Source organism: Schistocerca cancellata, chromosome 12 (genome assembly GCF_023864275.1).
Source record: "Schistocerca cancellata isolate TAMUIC-IGC-003103 chromosome 12, iqSchCanc2.1, whole genome shotgun sequence".
Lineage (NCBI taxonomy): Eukaryota > Metazoa > Arthropoda > Insecta > Orthoptera > Acrididae > Schistocerca > Schistocerca cancellata.
The window spans coordinates 22,209,467-22,223,474 of NC_064637.1; the positions used below are offsets into that span (position 1 = coordinate 22,209,467).

At 40.8% G+C, this 14,008-nt stretch overlaps 1 protein-coding gene across 1 annotated transcript in view; it reads left to right on the forward strand.

Annotated features, from left to right (window-relative positions):
* The first annotated feature begins 3,975 nt into the window (after window positions 1-3,975).
* The window catches only part of LOC126109710 (uncharacterized), a 268,071-nt gene continuing 258,038 nt past the window's right edge, over window positions 3,976-14,008 (forward strand). Inside the window, exon 1 of the mRNA XM_049914765.1 lies at window positions 3,976-4,129. The gene's annotated coding sequence lies outside the window, so the exon portion shown is untranslated. The remainder of the gene's footprint in view (window positions 4,130-14,008) is intronic.

Below are 14,008 nucleotides of genomic sequence, written 5' to 3' on the forward strand. Positions count from 1 at the left end.
ATTTCATTAGTGGAACCTACACAGAGTAATGAAGAATAAGATACTAGTCATCACTCAGTGACACATATTTCAACTAAGAGTATTGTGAGAACTGCGGGAATATGTGGGTTACAGACCAGGCGTCCTTGTTATTAATGCATCAAGCAATTGAAAGCTTCAAAATTCTGGGCCTGTGGGGAAAAATTGATTTTCTTCCTCCCTCCACCTCACTTTCCACCCAACCTCACAAGAGGTAGTTTCCTCTGAGTGAGTGCTTCCTTCTTCCCAGTCTTTCACTCGGAGTAAGAAAATGACACTTAAATAGCTATCTAGTACCTTGTGTTTTTATGGATGTATCAGTAGTGCTTGGGATTTTGCCTCTTTAATGTGAGTAGTGGCAAGTCATTCTCTCTTTATAATTGAATATGAGGGGCATTCAGTAGTGTAACTTTTTCTTTCCTTGGCCAATTTGAGTTGAAAAAAATGTGAAATTAGTTGTGGGACATCACGGGATATTCCTACTTCAGCCCCTATAGTTTCATGAAGTTCCACTATGTAGTGGCACTATACTTAGCCTTCAAAATAATGTCTGTAACAGAGATGCATTCCAAGCAGAGAGTTGTCATTGAATTTGTTTTTCTTTAAAACCTGTATGTGATTGGTATTCATAACAACTTGCAGAATGTCTATGGAGATCTGACAGTGAACAATACCACGGACTCGGTGAGTGAGGTGTCTGTCATCATCGCAGCAAGGTCGTGCCAACTTGTTCGATCTTCCGCGTGCCAGCCATACGCAACTGTGACTGCTGCAATGTTGGAATGTGCAGACTCTCATCTGAGGTGATCAGTGTAGGAGCATGACATTGCAAGGCCTCACGTGAGTCTGTGCACCCAAGAAGAGCTCACAAAACTTAATTGACTATTCATCTCAAATGGCTCTGAGCACTATGGGACTTAACAGCTGTGGTCATCAGTCCCCTAGAACTTAGAACAACTTAAACCTACATTTCCGTTAACCCAGAAATTTGGCTATAGTATTAGAGTTAAGGGACTAGCAGTGTTAGAGCTTATTATTGGCCAATGTAGCATTCATGATAGATGTTCTTGACGTGTTGTATGGTAATTTTCCTGCACTTCTGAGAAATAAAGAATAGCAGAAGTGTCCTCCAAACATATCAAAACATCATTGTTTTGCTAGAGCAAATGTATACCTACCAGTACAAATGCAATGAACTGACCTTAGAATGCATTGCATTGAGGCTTTTTTATCTTATGTTGTGTGTTGTTTCGTTTTTATGCTTCAAATATCAAAAATAGCTATTTTTCTCCTTTGATAAAGCTGACTTTTCTGCATCTACTGATAAAAATAAATTTTTAGTGGAAATTGTTTCATCTGTTTCTGTTCTTATTTGTGTACAGTGTTGAGTTTTTCTGTCTAATTATTGTATAACTTCTGTAATGTTAGACTTCACAGATATTTAGCCTCTTTTGTGGAAGAATACTCTTAGGAAAACATAGGTACCCATGTTACAATACTAACGAGACATAGAAATGCGGAATCCGTTCCTGTAAGACCAGTGAGTGCGCTAAAAATACATAAACTCCTGATGTTGACAGATTGCTCTTCCCACGCACAAATGTCAACATCAGAACTTTCTTCGTGATACATACTGACATTATGTTCACTTGACAGTGTGTGGAAATGTTAGCATTTGAAATGCATTTTTAGATGTTTCCTCATTCAGTTTTGACAAATGTGAAAGATTCATACTCTTTTAGCATGCATATGTGTAGGACCACTATAGTGGTGAAATCTCAGTGTGTCACATCATATATGTGTGTTCTGTCTGAACCTATATCTAGAATAAGATTGATGGTGGTACTTGGAGGTTCCATGCTGAGCCCCTTGCATTTCGTTGTCTCTACACTTCCTCCACTTTAACTTTCAGTTCTTCCAATAATTTTTACTTGCTTTGGTGCTTTTATTTCCTAACTTCTGACCACATCACTTCAGTTTTCTCTCTCTCTTTTCAAACGTATCTTCGGTCAAAATTTCATGTTCTTCACTCTTCATCTCTTTCAGGTAACACCAGATTTCTTGGAGTGACTTAAATCGGAGGAATTTGTGTTGTTGACATGTCCAAAAATTCTCTCAACATGTCCTGTTTACATTCTACATTCTCTCATTGTGAGATTTAGTTGTTAAATTTGCTTGTACAGATCTTCTTTCCTCCTATTCCGCCATTCATCAGAGTGTTTTGTCGGGTCCAGTATTGTTTTAGAACTTTCTTCTCATTTCCTGTTTTCTATTTCTCCTGTCCTAATCAGATTCAAGCATTAGGCTGTGTGTAGACATGATGATATGACAGTAGGCCTCTGGTCCATATTGTGAACCAGGTAGATTCCTTTCAGAGTATGGTGATGGAAGATCTGTACTTAAAGATCAGTAAGTTGCACGGATTACACAAATGTGTAAGACAGGAAATGTAAGTAATTACCTGAGATACTGTATAGTACTGTAACTTTGCTAGAGAACAGATAGATCTCTTATGTAAGGTGTATATGCCATGGGAAATCCAGAAAAACTGAAGTAATTTGTTCATCTGCAAAAAAGCCTTTGATTTTTCAAAATTCCAGAGATTTTTAATTGTTTTAGTTTTTAAAATTTGTCTGGATAGAATTGATTCTCTTACAAAGAATTTTTTTGACCACTACTGCAGAATAGTACTGCAGCAATAAAATATAAGTGCAAGAATAATATCAAAATAAAACTTTTGTTGTTGTAAATGGCACATTTTCTTTGCAACTTAACAAAGCATAAACAAGTGTCTGCTGACAGCAAAATCTTTCAAAGGCTTCAGGACAAAGACTACACAATGTGGGACTTCATAACAAGATTGCTTTTGGTGAGAATGTATTTACAGCAGTTTATATTTCTAACAGGTTGAGGAAAAATATTGTGATTGGTGGTTTAATAAGTGTTACTTTCGAAGTAAATTTTCCTTAATGCAATATGAATTATGTCACATGTGAGAATGGGCAACACATTTCTTAATCGTGGAGCATTTCACTCTATCAAAACTTAACACATGGAGGACCAGGCACTTTGAAAAGTTTTGGGACCAGAAACCAACTATTTATGCCATTACTTAAAATTTGACTGGCACATTTGTTTTATATGGCTTAAAGGGTAACACACACTAAAAAAGACTAAGCTTCAAGTTTAGTGTATCACATTTATTCTAGTCCTTTCAGTGTTTGAGTTACGAAATAACGATGGCAAAAAGTACAAAAAAGTGAGAGGTGAGCTGTTGAATTCACACATGACTGGCTTTTCTATATGGAACTTATATTCAGCCAGGTAACTGACAAAATGTTTGGTGCACAGCAGTGAAAATTATAATCGTGCTTCTCAGAAATATTCAGCAGCTGCAATTTAAGCTATGCCCCAAGGATCCTGCCTAAATGAGGTCTTGTGAGAAAAAAAGTAAATAAATGTATATGCATTTATTTTTGACAACTAATATTCTATAAGAAAACTTAGCTTCTCTTGCTGCTATACTATGTGGGTATTAATTTAAACCTTAAGTGCCGGGAAGTTCTATCTCGCTGTATAAAACTGTTACTGTAAAAGGACTGATGAATTTTACAGCTCCAAGGGAAAGTGTGTTGCCACTTAACAAGGAAAAAATGTAGTGTCATCTGGGGTGTAGTGTACCTTCACCGGGTGAAAAATGTATTTTCACTTCGGAAAAAGCATATTTATAATGGGTAATTCAGAAATTTTTCTTGTCAGCAATACACCCTGTTAAGTCACTTCTTTAGTTGGCTGAAAGGCCATTTCCATCTTTCTTGACCTGAGTTTATTAGCCTCCTGGCCATTGCCGTGCTTCTGCGTTACCCCACGAAGATATTTAAATTTATTGACACTTTTAAACTTTATGTAATTTGCCTTTGCACTATTTGTTACAGGTGGGCAACTATTTATCCGAGCAAGTGATGTCTTGTGGACCCGAGATTGTGTACTTGCTGTGATATGTTAACCTCCTTCCCAGCCTGAACATCACCTGCACGACGAGGTACTTCCCTACTGCGACACATGTCAGAATACGAGCAGCTGCCAGACACCAGCTGTATCCACTGCAGTTGTGAGTAAACCCTTCAGTTCATAATCCAACTAATCAGTATGTTGTTTCAGTTACCAGCAGATGGAAATCAATAAAAATTACTGTAAAACAAACTTTATTTTGTTGAAAGGGACAACAAAGCATTGCTTTAAATGAGTGCTAATTGTTTAAGTGATGACTACCAACCGGAAAATGTACAAGTATGTCCAGGGCTATCAGGCATTCCCGTATCATTTCTATCGGGCATTCCTGTATCATTTCCAGAGCCGTGTCGATCAGTAAACCGTCAATGACCTTCAGAGGTCTTACAGGGTTGAGTTTGTGGGAGGAGTATGGAATTTTCTTGTTGTCCAGGAGTTGACGCATTTTTTGTGTCACCTTCAGGTTCTGTGAAGTTGAACGTGATCCTATCATTTGCTGATCTGGAGTGGAGGCTGCCTTTCATTACGGGCCTCATTGTCTGTAATATTTTGGTGTAGTCTATCATATTGTAAACAACTATTGGCACGGCTTGGAGTTTGGGGGGAGCAGAGGCTTTCCTTGTTGTTTCGTCTGTCGAATTTTGAGGGAGAGCCTCAAATCTGAAGTTGGCTACTCTACGATACTTCCTTACGAACGGTCCTATGCTCGTGTGGGCGCAGCGTGAACATCATTTTGTTATTCCTGCTTAACCTCTCGGGTCACTGTGCGATGTGGCCTTTCGGGATGCTGTTGCATCCTTCCTGTTGCGGTATGTTAGCCCTTCAGCAGGTCGGGCCACAGAGTAGTTGGCCTGTGGTGTATGGTGTGGCCCAGTCCCTGGATGAGCCAGTCTGTGGGTCGTCCTGCCTTAGTGTAGAACAGTCGTGCTGACTGAATCGGTCGCACAGCTGCAGGATGCCAGTCCGCTCGTGCAACAGAGTGGAAGAGTATCGCCGTGGAAGGCACAGGGTGAGCTCGAGTGCTGTGCTGTGCTGTCGGCTGTGGAGGTTGCCAGTGTTCCTGGGTCAACAGGGGCAGGGGGCAGCTAGCCCCCTTGGCGGCGGCATCATAGTTTGTGCAAAGTTGCGCCTTGCGTGGGGGTGCAGCCTTCCCTTTATGACCGGTTGGGCCACATTTGCAGCACTGCGGGGTTTCCTTTGTCCTGGTGCACTCGTGGCTACGGTTCTGGCCGGTGCACTTCACACAGTGCAATGGCATGCTGCAGTAGTAAGCCACATGGTCCAGGCCCTGGTAGGAATAGCACTGGGCTCTTCTGTGCTTCGATCGTAGTGGCCCGACAGCCACCGTCGTCTGGGCTACCTTCTCGATCTGGAATATTTTCTCGTTATCCAGGTTTCCGGGAGGACAGCCAGGAATAGTGGCATGTCGTGCTTCATTCTGAGTGACTTGATTAAGGTTATAGAAGAAACTGGGTAGCCCATGGCTACCAGTTCCTCCTCAAGGTGATCAGTCGCCATCTGCATCGGGAGTTGACCTAAGACCGCTTTGAGCTGCTTCTGTGGGTCAGCATTGTTTGTGAAGCATGTCAGCTTCTCCTGCTCAACTACTTTCACGGCCTGAAGAGTCGTCCGTCCAGCGAGCAGAGGTTTTCAGGAGGTCGTGCCCTAGGGCCTTCACGGTGAGGCATGGGATATCCCGGAAAAGCTGCAAGAAAGAATTATAGTCACCTTTCCATTGTACGGTGATCGGAGGCGGTGCAAGCATGCGCTTTGTTGGTGCCTGCACCATCTTCGTGGCCTCAGTTTTGTCTCAGTGCAAAGGAGTTCGTCATCTGCAGTGACGACACGGTTTCGAGCTTCTTTACCCGAGCTGTCTCTCCACTTAGGGACAACAAACCCTTCCCCTTCTTTCTGGTTGGCCTCAGTGTCCACTTTTGCACCATCTGGTGCATTTGGCTGCTTCTTTTGCTGCCTCCTGTGGACAGAAGAAAGTGTGGTCGCAGACATTTGTCGTCCTCCACTGCCGCTGGTCTCCAACGCGACCTCCGTAGCCTCTTCGCCGTGAGGTAGTTATTCTAGGTTGGCTTCGAAGATTTGAGAGCCCTCTTGTGCTACAACTGGCTGGTCGTTTGCTGCTCGAGAAGAGGTGGTGTAACTCACTTTGGGGCCGCCTTAGGCAGGACAGTGTATAACACTACTGTATGTTACTGCTATACCGTAACCTTAAAGTTGGAGGCAAGTTGTGAAATAAAACTATCTTATTAAAGCAATTATGGTATAACACATCAGAACAGTGTTACCCTCTGAGAGAAATTTTGTTATGTTGACTGTGTTGTACTTAGCGGAGGTGGCTTATCGGAAATAAGTCAGAATTACGTAAATATTCGAACAGTAATAAACAATATTTTTGCCTCTCTACACTGTTCAACGGATAAAGAAAAAGGTCGCCAGCCTAATTAGGCAAGAGAATGATTAACATTCTTGTTCAGGAAAATAGTTATTTGTAACTTTAACGGATAATCGCAACCTATACTTTACAACACACGAGTGCAATGAACTCTGACACCTGCATATGTTCACGGTTAAGATTGGAAGCTGACACAGCAGGACAGGCTACACACTATTACTTTCAGGGCTTATTCAAACTGAATAAGTTTTATAACGTTACTATTAATATTCACTGTAGAATAATAAAGTGGACATAGGTTAAGTATTATTTTTCAAACACTTTCCTAGTTGACATAAAATTATAAATGTAGTTCACTGCAAAATTATGAACTAGTCACAGGTTACTTCTCACTGTCTTTTGAAGAAAGAAATTATTGTTTTCGTAAATAGTGGTAAAGGATAACCTGTGGATCTTATTACACTATTAATATGCACTTTCAATACCCAAAAGAAACAAGTGCTTAGCAAGCATGAGTATATAACTTTCCACAACTGCAGTTTACGACTTTTACTGCAGTGAGACAATGTTGACAAATTTGCAAGAAACTGACTCACCTTTTAAAATTTACTACAGGCAGCACTATGATCATTAATTAAGCAAAACTTTATAAGCCTCAGTTTTAAGAACTTTTAATTTTTAAAAGAAACAGCAAATTGTCTTTATTACCACAGTCTTCTACTTTCAAGTAAAAATGATTAAATAGGTGACTTTGAAACTCCAAAAAAACTTTAAATTGGACTGTTTCCATCACTGGCAGGCTTTCACAAGACTACATTTACTACCTCCCACAATTTCACGAAATCCACAGTAAATCTGAATACTCTCTTCTTACCAAAGGTCAAACAATATTGTTTGATTAAATATTTGGCTTTGAGGCTTTCATTTTTTTCCAAAAACTAGGACACTCGGTAATCATAGTTCAAATGGAGAGGAACCTGAGAGGTGTTGCGATAGGAACAAAATCAAGGTAGGTACATGAATTCAGTTATAAGTTACCTTATATTTGTGCACACTAAAACATCCAATGAACTGATCCTTCACTGTACATTACTATAGTGCTCCATTATAATGATTGCGCAATGTGGTGGCAGCTGCATATTGGTAGGTGGATTTGCAGGCAGAATTACTGGACTCTGTCCCTTCTTGGTGGCGATGATAGATACCAATTGCAGAATAGTTCCAGCTATTTATCCATCCATCCGAGGCACTGGAAAGCGGCAGGAAAAGTCTCTCTCGGAACCAGCACAATATACAACTTTTACATGGGCGGTGCACAGTTTGGTGGCTCGTCCCCGACTGACTCTTGTTCCACCTTTTCTACCTAGACCAACCACAACTTGCGCACGCTACTAAGATCCGTTCCCGAGGGGAACCACACTACCTTTTACAGACCACATAACTAAGAATCCTGAGTGAAGGTCAGCAGTTTACATAACAGAGAACAAATATTTTAAATAAAACAGAACCTTTGCACATATTGACATTTCTATAAAAAAATTATTTAATTTTAAAGATACCCGAAGAGATTATGTAAGAAAGACAAAACGTATCATTACAGAGATTATACTTCTTTACAGTATCGAATTAACTGTACGCTAATTACAGAAGTTCAATGATGTGATATTGAACAAAGTAGAAAGCTAAATGAATCAACAAAAGGGATGTAGTATCTAACCTATGGTATTAAGTGTCCTCTTCCTTGGACATACCTGGCAGAGCTCCCGGCAATACTCTGGCCTCTTCCCTGAATGCTCTTGGCAGTGCAACGGCTAGCTCATACTTCTGAAATCGTCGGAATGCCCTCTCGGCAGCCTCTCGTTCTGAGCCTGCACCACCACTGGTTACGCGCTGCATGATAGCATAGAGCTCAACCCCAGTGAGTGGGCGATAGCCCGGGTATACTGTAGTCGTGGCCTGGATCGCTGTAGGTGGGCGGCCTGAAGGACCGTCGCCAGAGCGTGCTCTGCCGGGCTGCTATCTGCTGCACCTATCGAGTCGCTATTCTCTGGGTTCATCAGGGGGAAGATAAAAAATAGATGACAGGTTTCTAGCTCGAGTGAAGGGGTCCTATCTCATGCCATGCCCCATCGGTCCCTAAGTACAACACAAATTGATCCTGATCAATTTGTATTGTAGTTGGAAGAGAGTTCAATGACGACGAGCTCGCTGCTGACGCACAAACCAGCTCATGGGAAGGAGGTGGTGGCGTCACAGCTGAATGGTGTTTTAAGGGTTGAAGTTACACTGTGACCATGTGTGGGAATTTGGATGTTCGGTCTGGAGGGATGTTACCAAGGAATTGGGTGAGGGCATGGGGTGAGGTTTTCGTGTGTGTGTGTGTGTGTGTGTGTGTGTGTGTGTGTGTGTGTGTGTGTGTGTGTAAAACATTTGCGCTTGTTTCTGGATGATTTGTGTAATCTTCGTGATGTTGTGTTGCACGTAAATACCTGTGTTGGGTAGGAAGCTTGGCACATCTGCAGCTATTTGGAGAAATCTGTTTTGTATGGTTTGCACTTCCTTCATGTTCATGTAAGCTGTGGCTACCTATATTTCAGACCCGTATGTGCTGACCGGCTGGATGAATGCTTGAAACAGTCTGAGTTTGGTTCTCATTTGGAGTTCATTTCCTTTGATGAGAGATAAAGGAGGCCGCCAAGGTTACAGATATGATCCACACGTTTTTGAAATGTTAATCTGGAGTTGAGAATTATTCAGAGATATTTGACTCTAGGCCTCAAGGGGATAACTGTTCCTTTGGGGCTGAGTGTTGGGTTGTCTGGGATGCCTTTGTATGTAAACATTATTGCCTGCGTTTTTTCTGAGTTAATCATTATCTTCCAGCGGAGTGCCCAGTTGTTAATGTTCTGAACATTTTCTTCCAGCTTGCAGGCGATGTAAGTCAGGTTGGAGCTGCTCCTGAAGATAGCAGTGTCGTTGGCAAAGAGAGCTGCCCCTCATCTGGTGCTGGATATCGTTGGTGTAAATAGAATATAGTGTGGGACCCAGGACGGAGCTTTGAGGTACCCCTGCAGCTCTGGTTTGGAGTTGGCTTTTAGAAGTGTTTATTGCGATGAAGAAATGTCTGTTTGTAAGGAAGGAGTGATTGATATGGATGATATGAAGGGGACAGTGACAATTAAGGTGTGTGGAAATTAGTCCTGTGTGCCATACCTTGTCAAACACCTTTTGTATGTCGTAAGAGTATGGCACCAGTGCTGTGACGGATTGGGCGGGCATTGCACACGTGCTCTACCAGCCGCATTGTTTGGTGGACAGTGATGTGGTATTCGAGGAAACCAAATTGTTGGGTATGATAATATTCTGCTTGGAAAGGAAGTGTTTGAGATGAGAGATGATGATGCCTTCCAGGATTTTCAAAGCGCAGCTAAGGAGGGAGATGGTGCAGTAGTTCTTACCAGGTTTCGGAAGGGTGATAATTGGTGATTTTCCATATCTTAGGGAAGTATTGAAGTTTGAGACAGGCATTGAAGATGTCGGTGCGGAGGTCGTTAGAGATTGGGGGAAGGTGTTTCAGGTGCAAAGGAGAAATTTTGTCGGGACCTGGGGACTCCTTGTTGTGGAAGGCTTTGATGTGTCCACAGACTTCGTCGGAAGTGACTTCAGGAAAGTGAGTAGCTACAGGGGCCCTAAAACCTCTGGCCACACTTCTGCTGATTCTCTCCTCATGTTCATCCGCATGTGGATAGACTGATACTGGGTTGGGGAACGGGTGTTCCAAGGTTTCAGCCATTGCCTCTGACTTACTCTGGTCGTAGACCAGGCCGTTTGGACCATGCAATGGCCTGCTTGCTGTGGGAGTTTTTTTTTTTGCTTTTTTTGTGCACCAAAATTTCTCCACATTTCCCTATTTCCCTCAGCATCATGTAGTGTTTCCTCCGACCTTTGGCTTTTATGTTGTTGGAGTTCCCTCCTCATTTTACGGCTTAGTTGGTCCACACGTTGACAATCGCCCGGTCGTGGAATTCCTTCCACCTCTTCGTGAAGTAACTTTTGTCTGCTAGGAAGTCTTGCAATTGTTGCAGAAGGGTGGATTTAGAAGTGTGGTGGGTGATAGTGGTTGTGGCCTTTTTTTTTTTTTGTTTTTTTTGGTGATGACCTCTGTGAAAGATTGGATAGCTTGGTTTATTGCTGCTTTGCAGTTTAGGTTGGGGATATCTGTAGTATTGTTGGTAAGGAAGGCGTTGCAGTGGTCCCGGTTTGTTTGAGCATTTGATGGTATGCCAAGGCTCTTGCTGCTGGCTGTTAGCTTCCAGGGAGAGGACGACAGGGTTATGGCAATGCCACCTACACAGAAGGCCTGTGTGCTGAGTAGCTCGTCTGCCAAGAGTAGTCATAAAAGTTACATCCATCAAAGACCAACTTCAACTGGCAGGCACCTCTAGAAACGCTTTTCTCTGGCTACTCATCAATTTAGATTTTTCCTGTGTTTTTACTAAAACCAGATCTCCTGTCCTGAACTGTACTCCTTTACTTCTTGCATCATGTCTCTGTTTTCTTACCTCTCCTTGTCTTTTCATAGTGTTCCTAACAGCTGTCTCTTTCCTGGGGTGTCATAGTTTGACAAGGTGGGAAATCAACATTTCAGAAATCAAATTTGCAGGTCGTCTATTAAACATTACTTCATAAGGTGGAAAACCAGTGGATGAATGCTGTAGGCTGTTCATTATATCCTCGAAGTCAGTAACATTTTCAATCCAATTAACATGATTTTTACTACAGTATGTTCTGCAGAGCCTTCCAATTTCCCTCATGTACCTTTCTGCTGGGTTACTTGATGGGTGACAAACCGAAATCAAAATGTTTAATTCCTGTATCTTCAATAAAAATTTTCCATAATTTAGATGTAAACGGTGACCCATTATCAGACATGATGGCCTGGGGTATACCAACATTTGTGAAATAATGCTTTGTCAGCTTGATGATAATTTGTTTACTGGTTGCTCTCTTTAATGTATACAATTTTATAAATTTAGAGAAAACATCAACTATAACGAAGATGTAACTATACCCTCCCCTTGATCTTGGTAGTGGTCCATATAGATCAATTGCTGTCAATTCAAGGTTTTTATTTGGTAAAATGTTTTGCATCAATCCTTTAGAAGTCTGGTTACTCACTTTTACCCTCTGACAACGATCACAGGTTTCAAGTTTTTTCTTCACTCTCCTGCTGATATTATAGAAGTATACATTTTCCTGTATCTTCTGTATACATTTTGTTGCTCCGCAGTGTCCGAAGCTTTCATGTATGTAACTGATTAACGTGTCAATACATTGCTCAGGCCAGCATTGTTTCCAATTATCTAAGTCAGGTCTAGGTCTCCTAAACAAAATCCATTTTTGTACTTTATAATACTGATCTACCTTTTCTCCTCCCTTTTTCCCTATATAACTTTTAACCAACTTCCAATTTTCATCATGATTTTGGTTTCTCCGAATATCATTACAGATTTTCAGTATTTCAGCTTCATCTTTTACACCCTTTAAGTACATAAGTTTGAACTCTTTGTCCTCTTTTCCATAAGTATTTTCAACATCTGCACCTACTGGTAGTCTGGAAAGGGCATCTGCAATGACATTATGTTTACCCTGAATAAATTTGATCTCATAGTCAAACTGTTGAAGGAATAAAACCCACCTTGTTATACGGTCATGATAGAGTCTGCACTCCTGAATGTAAGATAGAGCTTTATGGTCAGAGAAAACAATTACCTTGTGCCCTAACAGGTAACTTTTAAACTTATTAAATGCCCAGTGGATGGCAAGTAGTTCCTTCTGTGACTGTATATGATTTTTCATACTTTTGTAAAACCCGGCTAGCAAAAGCAATAGAATGGTGTTCTGATTTTCCTTCTACTTCTATGTTTTGAAACAAGTGTGCCCCTAAACCTGTCTCACTAGTATCTGTCATTATACAGAATGGTAACGACATAACAGGTCTATACAACATCTGACTTTGGGACAGTTGTTTTATTTCCACGAATGCATCCTGACATTCTTGTGTCCAATCCCAAACAGTATTCTTTTTTAGTAAGTTACATAAGCAGTTTGCATTTAAAGCTTGGGTACTAAGAAATTTTCTATAGAATCCAGTAAGACCAAAAAAGGACTTGAGTGGTTTTTTGCTCTTGGGAGTAGGGAAGTTTACAATGGCCTCAAGTTTATCCTTATCAGGTAAGATTCCATTCTCTGAAATAATATGCCCCAAAAATTTCAGTTCATTAACTCCAAAACAACATTTTTCCAATTTTACAGTCATTCCCCCTTCCCTCAATTTTGAACAGACTTGTCTCAGAAGGTTTAGATGATCTTCCCAGGTTTTTCCAGTTACGAGGATGTCATCTACATATACTATTAATTTTGAAGACAATTCATCACCTAATACAAAATCCAGTGCTCTGATAAATTCAGCCACAGATACATTCAATCCAAAAGGGACAACACAATATTGGTAACTTTTGCCACCATACAAAAAGGCAGTATACTTCCTAGAATAAAGTTCAAGTGGTATTTGGTGAAAACCAGATGTCAAGTCTAGGCTACTCATAAATTTTACATTATCAAATTTGTGCAGGAGTTCATCCATTTTGTCAGGATGGTCATTTTCTCTGATCAAAAACTTATTAAGGTGCCTAGAGTCAAGTACAAGTCTAACCCCACCATTTCTCTTAGGCACAACTACTAATGGGTTGTTGTAAGCACTTCTACTTCTTTCTATAATCCCCCAAGTTTCCATTTTTTGGATTTCCCTTTCTACATCTTTTTTTCTGGAGAATGGAATGCCATATGGTTTTAGGAAGAAAGGATAATGATCTCTGAGTTGAAGTCTGCACTGATAGTCTTTTACCTTCCCGGTCTCTCACTGAACGTATCCTGAAATTCCCATAACACTTCTCTTAACTGATCTTTCTGACTTTCACTTAGATTTACAGCTTCCTTCAATTTGACTTCGACTACTTCTTCGAAATTTTGTTCATTTATAAGGTCAAAGGATGTGTTATCACTTATGCCTTGATTATCTACCTCGCTCACAACAGCTTTGATATGGTTGCAAGAATTACTACAGTTAAGGATGAACATTTCTGTTTTCAGACTACTATTTTTCTCAGGTTCAGTAATCATAACACACTTATCTTCCCAAGAGAAGCTTACACCCACTTTTAAGACCCAATCCATGCCAAAAATGATATTTTCTTCTAACCTTGGGACCACAAGGCAACCCTGTTCAAATTCCACATCTTCAATTTCAAATGTTAACAATACCTGACTCTTAACTACCTTACTTTGCCTACCAGTGGCACCTCTGATTTTTACCCCTACAACCGGCATTTCTACAAAGTTCTTACCGTCTCTAATTTTATCTCAAAATTTTTCTGATATTGCACATATGGGGCTTCCTGTATAAATAAGACAGTGCCCTTCCCACTGATTTACTCTTTTTTAATGTATGGACAGCCTAATTCCTTTTCATCTGCCTTCCCCTCGGGGACTTCATATAATAAATCTTTTTCA